Consider the following 9,616-nt stretch of genomic DNA (forward strand, 5'->3'; position numbering starts at 1 on the left):
GATAGTTGAAAATTTGACATAATAATTCATAAATAAGTAAATTGTCGATCCACATTATTTATTCAGTAATTTGTGACAAAGAACCTTATTTGAACTGTCAGAGATAATATGTTTGTTTTGACTTGTACCTTGTTTTGGCAGTAACGTTTTCTTTGATATATTCGCTAGTGAAATGTTTTTAATTTGCCCTTAAAAAAAAAAAAAAAGAAAATATTATCAATGATTAACTGTTACGATACTAAAGCTAAAACCGTATCCTACGCGTAAGTATATGTCTGATTTCCTCAAGTGAATCTTTTTCCTGATTCCCGCAATTTATCTTATCGTCGTTTTATGGCGAATGTAATTTCACGGAGAAACACTCTCGGAAGTGATATGAGAGAGAGGTTGTCATGAGCTTCTGCGTTGGCATTCGCACAGTAGAGACAGGTAATTGTGCGCTACTTTACGAGGACGATAAGTTAAACCGATGCAAAAACTAATACCTGGCAAATAACAGGCATTACTTATACTTACACCGGTATATAGCCAGGACCCTATATAGTCAGACCCCTGGGCCAAAGGGCCCCGGCTGATATTGCATTACACCTGCATGATATATGCATTCGCGCCTTTTACAACTTTTGCACACGTGACAGCTACCATGCATAAAAGTATATGCAGAGAGGTATTCGCTATATTGATGGTATGCGTTCTCGTGTTACAGAGTTCACGATGACGACAGAAAATATAAAGGGACGAGAAAGCTATCGATTTTTATCTCTCACTTCCTGTCAACTGAGAATTGGGCTACTTTAACATTTCCTCCTTATGGTCAAATTACGTTATTGTTTAACTTTTATACTAAACTTGTATAATTAAATAATATCTTAGTTTGAAAAATGTATGGAAATTTATTTGTGACACTTGTATAGAAAGATGTGAAAATTTATAAATTTATATTAATTATTTGTTACTTGTGAGAATATATCATCATAAATCAAAGATCAGAAAAATTAAGACTGATTTAAAAAACACTATGTTGAAACATGAGATAAATTTTAAAAGAAGTCAACAGAGTCGACTTTATGGAGTTCCAAAGGCGGAACCGCAACAGACTCGGAAATTCAATGAGTATTACGAAATTTCCTGCTGGCGTCAGACGATTTTGTCGATATTTCGCCAGTCACCCTGAACCGGATAAAGAACTCCACGTGAAAAGGTTCTTTCTCCTAGCTAATAATAAAGCAATCTGTGATTTTTATCTTGGATCATTTTCTTCTGCTTTAAAAGAATGCTCAGAAAGTCAACATTATTTTTGAAATGCAGTATTTTTTTACATTATATCAGAGATTCATTAATCAACAAAGTATTCTGCAATGTTATAAATCATTGTTCTAACACAATTTCCAATGTTTTGATATGATTAGAGATTAATAAAAGATGCAAATATTTACATAACAATTAAGCAGGAGATCACAAAATTCTAATAAATATCTATTTATTCAATCAATCGTAAGAATAGAAGATATACGATAATACCTATGACGTTCCGATATCAGCGGGCAGTTGGTCAAAAGTATTGTTCCACGATAACGCTATCGACAGCATGATCAATGGAATGGAGATGCGAAATCGTAAAATAAACGAAACTCGATTATATAGCGAGATCGTAAAACAGACATAAATTTTTCCGTGTTCGTATCGTTCGTGCTTCGTGATAGGGTATTCTTTTTTTGAATATATTTACTCGTGTTATGCACCTCTCTCTCTCTCTCTCCTGCTTTCTTTTTTTTTTTTTAAACGTGTCCTCGATGTACCGACACGATGCACGTGCGGGATTTCCTCGCGAGTGGAGCAATTGAGAGCGATGCCATAAATATTCATCCCCCTCGTTATATTTACCCTTTCGTCATTTTTGAGCCGTACACAATACCGACCAAGCGTGCCGGACGGTTTCCCTTCGCAGGAATATCATTCATAAGCTTTGGAACTCCCTCGAACTCACGTAGAGAATCTGAGTTACGTAACAGAGCGTACACTAGGTTTCAGTAGGTGTATTGAAGCCACAGGCTAATTTTAATGTACATATTTTTCATGTAGCAAAAACTACGATTTATTGTGAGAATAATTTAAAATAGGACATCATATTATTTTATTAATCCATGTATATTTCAGTAAAAATTAAAACAGAAAAAATATGATTAACATTTCTAACTTTTGTATATTAATTTATAAATTCGTGACTATATATTCAAGATAAATAAAACGAGAATGATACAGCTTTAGCAATATTACTCGGCAGAGCTATAATATTTGCAATGCAACGATTTTATCGTTTTCAATGATATGAAGTCAATTGCACTGGTAAAATATACGATTCACTATGTCAAATAAATCTATAGATAGCATAATCTATCGTCCAGCAGTCTGAATAGCTGTTATCTCTTATCCTTTATGCTAGTTTCGATTCACAAGTATCGTAAATGTTATTCGTGTCGTTTCAGAAGTAGATTATTTTTCGTGCGAGACCTCCGTGATCGTGGAAGTTGCTTGACGATCTTGCAAGATTTATGGAAAACGATAGAGCGCCGATTAAGATCAATCGGTCTGGTGATTAAGACGTAAACTTGTATTGATACCAATACACGCGCGCGCGCGCACACAGGCACATATAAAAAGAATATAAATTTGCATGGTTACTTTAATCCTATCATGTTCCACGTCCCTGGTCGCTGTATTATATTCGTTTTCGTTCGACGATATCTAGTAGGAAGGGGATTGGCGGCGAATAATATATTAGCATTCCACTCGAGCGCGAAGTTTATTGGCGGCTTTAATGCATTTTGCTTACCGTTTATCTCCTGCCTACCTTTTAAGCACATAGTTTTTTGATGAATAATTCAAGCGCAGACTTTACTCTCATTTTCCGTTAATATACACAAGCCATTCCTTCTTCTATCTATCACTTTATCCAACTCTTATTCTTTTTTCAAACCTGTACTTATATCACAGCTGCTTGGATTTCTGACTGTTTTGAGTACAGGCTTCATTGGCGAGAAATCAGGATAAAGATTAAAAGTAAGCTTATTATATCGATAGATAAATTAGATAGTGTGTCGATAAGGATAATGCGTGCACGCACCTTGATGTTTAATGTCGCGCATGCACCTTGGCGGTACCAGTTAATCTATTCTACGATACTAAAGCGATAACATATCACATAGTAAGAGACTTATCCTAAATTGCATCTGATAGATGTTAGAGAGTAAGATATTTTTGCTAATCAATAGTTTAATACGTCAATCGATTATTGTTGAACACGCGCGATAAATATTGCTATTTGTAGGATGAATTTATATTGTAAATTTTATAATTGTAGACCAACCTTATAAACAATCTAATCACAAAGAGAGTAATCGTTAAAAAAATGAGAGGGATGTTATATCTCGCGAAGAAAAGCATCGGCTACCGCTACTTCCGCGCGTACCAAGTTTTACGTCATCGACGTAAAACATGCATGCACGATGGGTTTACAAGTGGGTTGACTATCGATGTCATTAGCAAGGCGCCGTGTTCTTTTTACTTGTTGTTCGTGAAAGAGAGGCTCTCCATTCCGGATTGCACAACGGCGTGACACGGGTCTCGTTAACGCCCAGCACGGCGCCCTATTTGGTACCGATTTTATAAATAATCGCGGCCACGTGGGCCGTTGGACTGGGGCCAGAACACGCCTAGAAAGATAAATAACAATGGTTCTCCATTGAATTCGATTCCTCTCTCTCTCTCTCTCTCTCTCCTCTCCCGAAGCGGTACGAGCTGCCCGGTCCAGCAGCTTGTCCACTCGGTCGTGGGTGTGGACGCATCCGAAGGTGCATTGGCAACGGATTCTTTCGCCGAGAGAATTCTCCGTCTTTCTTTGTCTCTTTTTGTCTGTGCCGTTGCCGCGTGATTTCCGGTGAAAACTGCCTCTCTTTTCCTCGTTAGGTTAATTTGCTTCTGGCCGACGGCCAACTGGACAAGGATCCTTGGGCAGGAAGCGCTCAACGAGATGTCGGAGTTTCTCGAATTAACTTTCGCGTAGAAGAATTTCATTCAACGCTCTTGACCTCTTGCGAATAGAGCAGAATCTTTGCTCCAGTAGCAGGTGTATATTTTTATACAAGTTTTTGACTTATACTTTTCAAGAAAACAATCTCTACACGTTTCTAGTAACGGCTTCATCATTTCGAATACTGGGAATATATAAGTTCAATTATTATTCGACGAGTTTATTTTTGCGAAAATAATTAGCGTAAGAAATCATTACAAGAGCGCGAAGCGATTTTGTGTTATCATTATTTTTTAATTTTATACGTATAATGAAATAAAAGAATCAAAATGTCTTATTATAATTACATTTTTATAATTATAAAAATTATGTAATTATATACAGGATTATAATTTAATATAATTATATTTTTTTTTGGAATGTGTAAGTCAATAAACACGCTGATTTTATATTATCTGACAATAATTTTACTCGTATCGATTAGTGATTTTGTCTGTTTCATTTTGCGAAATTGTTACTGATAACAAGACATATGTATATGTGTATGATGTGTGCTGAAATAAATGTGTGGTGAAATAAATTTGCTCTTTAGCGTAAGACGAATAGTCACAGCTGCGAGTACCGAGAATTCAATTACCGTTCCGGATGTGATGGCGGGGCGCACGACGTGGCGGCCCGGAATTCGCGATAAGAGACGCACAGGAGGAGACATACAGAAAGAGTCCTCTTTCTAAGCCGAGCGCACTCTCGTCGGAGACGCGAATACAGGTAGATTGCATATCTGCATTCACCTGCGGAGGGAGTCTGGCCAGACTGGCGCTTGATAAGCGGTCGTCGCGCGATAAGAGCGCGCAATGCGCGAGGGTAACGCACTCACCTCCAGCGGCGCACTATAGCATGTTCGGCGGTTGTCTGACGATAGATACTTTCGCATAGGTGCAACATATGTGCTATCGTTTGTGCGATAAGCCGAGAGGGGAATTCCACAATTTGCTCAATAACTAGGTGGGGCGTTAATGCGTAGCAGATTTTTCCTCATTATCTTTCACTGTCCGTTAGATATCGTAATCATGAAATAATCCAAAGATTGCTGTTAGCGCTAATTGTTGAATTCTAACGAATAAAGTTACGAGATCTACAATCTTGACATAATGCAATAAATTTGAAGAAATAATACAATCAAACATATTTAAAATTGATATTAGATTTTTTTTTTATTAAATGCTTTGATAGCGGTATAAAAAAAATTTAGTGTATAAAATTCTAACATTATACTATATTATGTATATCATTTAAATGAATTGTATATATATCATTTTTTATCTCTGTCACACAGAGCTGATGAAATTGTGTGATATCTCTCATTGACGAAGTACAATTCGTTCCGTATATCATTTAAAGCGGAAAATTTTGAGAGCCGGTTCGAGACTGGCTTAAGAAAGAGAACGAACGAGGCCGGCGAAAGGATGAAACTCGAAGTCGTTGCAATGAAATGCGCCCGTGGTCCAGTGGTATATCTGTACCCATGTCGGTTAGTAAGCGTAGGTGTAGATGTGGCGAGATTAAGCCTGGGCCCCGAGAGTCGCGTGGCTTTCCCCCTTCTCGTACCCCGTCGATTCCCCTACCAATTGTATTCCCCTTCCCCTTCCTTTACCGTGGGCTTTCTCTGTTTCTTTCTTTCTCATCTCGTTCCAGCTTCTCACCGTGCCTGCTCGCGAGATGGTGCCCACCGTCTCGCGCGCATAAAATACAGCCAGGAATTTTAATAAGCCTGCCATTGTGCCGCGCGGTCCTGGTTCCCACACATTGATTTCGACCTGGCTTAAGACCACTCGCGTTTCGGGTGTCGGTGTAAACGGGACTTTACGGTACACCGCAATGCCACCCGTGGTTTTACGCGCGCTCAGGAGTTAGTTAGATCGTCGCGGAATTTTACGACGAGCCGGAAATTCCATCCTTTGCATGGTTTTCCTAATGGGTGGTGTACAATGGGCAAGAAAATTAGCACTCGTCGCGCTCGGGCATTACATTTTCTCGCGAAAGCTGAGACAAAGCTTATTAATAATAATTAAACTATTTAGTCAATCGGATAAAGATTTTTGATTTTTACTTTTTTATTCAGACCTACTTTATTATTAATTAAAATTATATAAATTAATATATGCGTTAGATGTGTATACATGTGTTAATTAAACATAATGAAACAAAATCATGATTTAAAAATCGTAGATTTACATGTCACAATATCATGTCTCAAATATCGTGCATCCATGTCTTTATCATTCATATTTATATCGTTTCGATGCGCAGACTGTCACTTGAGATTGCATGAGCAATCGGCTGTGCTTGAATCTCCTTTCCTGTTAATATGGAGCCGCGTTAATGCGAGGTTGGATCCGATGAGAGGCGGTATGCCATTCCGGAAATGCTGGAATGCCAACTGTGGCGCCAGGACCGTACATCGGACATATGACTGGCCGCAAATCAATTTGCACGTTCCCCGCCATTTCTCGCATCACATTCGAAACACAGGATCCCTCTCGCAAGATTGAAACCGATGATTTTGAAACGGAACTGCCACGTAGCCTTGTCATCTCAATCGTGATGACGGCGATCGATAGAACGGCGACAGCACGTCACGAATTCGGGGACTTTGTTCCTAGAATCATGCGGCACGCTTGGAAAAGGAATGGTGTCGATCCTATTGGAACGTTAGTTAGCACCTTACACTGATCTATGAAAATTACACTAAGTTCCGCGACACGTGTGATGAAACCGAAAAATACGTGTTTTTTGCTTGCCGCTATATTAAGCCGGATACGTCTGTCATTTACGTAACTCGAATACAAATAGGAAATTTTACTTAATAATTTGAGCTAAGAAGGGCTCGTTTACTTTTGTTATTTTAAGAAAAAAGTACGAGAAAATATAATTATGAAAGTCAACACAAAGAGAATTGCATAGAAAAAAAATTTATTCTCTAAACAATATTTTGTAATCTAAAAAGAAATTTATGCGCGTGCCCAAAAAATTGGGCGGTTCATGTGGCGAATGAAATGAGAAGAATTTTAGCTTTCCATATTAAATTCGTAGTGATACATTAAAACACAGAAGGCTGCTTTATAAATGTGTTGTAAGATGCTATATTCGCAGCGCCTCCACTGTATATATTTTATATATTTTTATTTTTAATTATTTATATATCGGTTTTTATATCCAATTACTGATGTGTATCGTGTTCCACGATTAGTAAACAAGGCAGCGGGGAGTGCGCGATCCGGTAATCGATTTTTTTTCCGCCGATGATTGTGATTTACGAAAACGAGATTGGGCCCGTAGGAGGTGGTCCACGTAGAGGAAGCGTACATTGGCCCTGGGGCTTCTCCGAAGTAGCGGCGCTACTTGAAATCCGAAAGAAGCTGCATTGAATCAGAGAAGACAGTAGCGATCGGTAGGAACCGTCGCGGGAAGACGAATCGAGGATCCACTCGGTGAAAGATTCGCAACCGGGGGACTGTAGGAGCGAGAGGAAGATTCAGATGATTAACCTGTGGCGCCGTGTAAGATCGTAAAGCTCCCGAGGCCACGATGGACCCGTCTACATGGGCGAGCACCTCGCTTCGCGCGACCGACGCTTTGCGGGGCCTTCTCGTTTCGAACTCGTAATTGACTTGCCGTTTCGGATGAGAGCTACTGCCGGTGTGTATCGTATTAGTAGCAGTAATTACAAATCATTGAACGAAGTGGAACCGACGAGACGGTCTCTGCGATCGGATGATTTCGAGAGAACGACCGCATACACGAAATATGTGTCTTCTCGCCCTTCGTCTTCCGATGATCATCGATCGGCGAAACAAGTAATTTAAAGTAATGTCTTTTAGTTAGGTTGTTAAGAAGAAATTATTATACTTTAACAGGATTATATTCTGGAGATTATTTAACATGTGTGTTTCTTATTGTTGACAGTGATATATTTCACAAATATTTTACATGACGGCGGATTTTAAACAATTTGCATAATTTTTGCATAATTATATGCAATGTAATTATATTTGCAATATTATGATAAAGTATTTTAATCTTGAAAATATTAATAATATTGAAATATGCATTTTATCTATATTATGAAAATATTTATCAATGTTTAGACATAAAGTTTTAGATTATTATTTAATATATCAGCCAACAAAGTTACGTGAATACGTTCTACGTATACTATGTACGAGAACGCGTTTAATAAAGACAGTCTTCTCAAATACACAGTGCAAGCATGCAATGACAGCGGTAATGGCTTTGGCTGCAATAAACCGCAGTGGTAAGATATGCACATTATTCAAGAAGGAAAAGGTATTGCCGGAGTAGGGAGGAAAAATGAATAATCGCATCTGTTCGCTGGAAGTTCCGTGCTGCAATATCTGGAATTGGCTACAGTATGTAGTAAGCGAATCGGTGTAAAAACCATCAAGAAAAATTGTAATTTTAATAAAACAAAGAAGAAAAGTACACTGTCGAGTTATTCGATGTCAAATTTTATTGTATTAATTTATCAAAATCAAGAGAAAAACTCTTGATTTTTAAACGTCAAGTAAAATCATTTCTTTTGGAAATTGAAAATTTGGTAAAGCCTAAAATGATAATACTAAATTAATTTATGCGTGTCTTAATCAAAATAAAATAGATTTTTTTCTTTGAAAAAACATTTGATTTTATTTGCGATGATAGTTTATTTATCATATTTGGAAATACAAGGTACAGAATATTTAGCGTTAATTTACATTATAAAATAATGTATAAGACTTTAAATATTTTAAGGTGGCAGCAAATTAACTATAATATATATGATATGTCTTTACAGTGCATAGTGTGTTATTGTTATCATAGGCGCTCAGCGTGTTGTCATTCGCGCGGCAACAGTGTTTGAGTAAGGTAGTTGTACGAGAGACAATCTGTATTTCATCAAATTTCTTTTTGACATGCGATTACGATAAATATCCGGAAATAATTTGTTATAATTATTATAATTGATGATTAATTAATAAATTAAATTGTAAATTAACTAATGTTATTACTTAACAAATTAACTTTCGATAAACGACTTTAACTGACAATAATAGATCTTTGTCGAAAATAAAAATCAAAATAACCGTGATCAAAATCATAAATTATTGTTTTGTTGCGATTCTTACTATTTATTAGTAAAATTATTTTTCTAACAATGTTTTAAGAAAGTCAAATATATTTTGTTCGATTTATCGTTCAGTTTTTTGACGATCTAAATACAATTCGGATTGAGAACACTCAATAAAATACAAATTGCAAGATCAAGTAATTAACATAACGAAAAGTTTCATAATATAATAATATTGTTTAACAATCTATAATAATCAATTATTTAATAATTTTTAAATTTAAAAAACAATATTTTGCGTATGTATTATATGTATATCGCGTAAAATATTTTCGGCGATGAGAATTAATAATAATACGATCTTTGGCCTTAGCAGTATATATAGCGCGCTATTGTTTACATGTCACGGTCTTGTTATCATTCGCACGGAAACATTTGAGTAGTAAAATAATAGTGCA

Source organism: Cataglyphis hispanica, chromosome 6 (assembly GCF_021464435.1).
Source record: "Cataglyphis hispanica isolate Lineage 1 chromosome 6, ULB_Chis1_1.0, whole genome shotgun sequence".
In the NCBI taxonomy this organism is placed as follows: Eukaryota; Metazoa; Arthropoda; class Insecta; order Hymenoptera; family Formicidae; genus Cataglyphis; species Cataglyphis hispanica.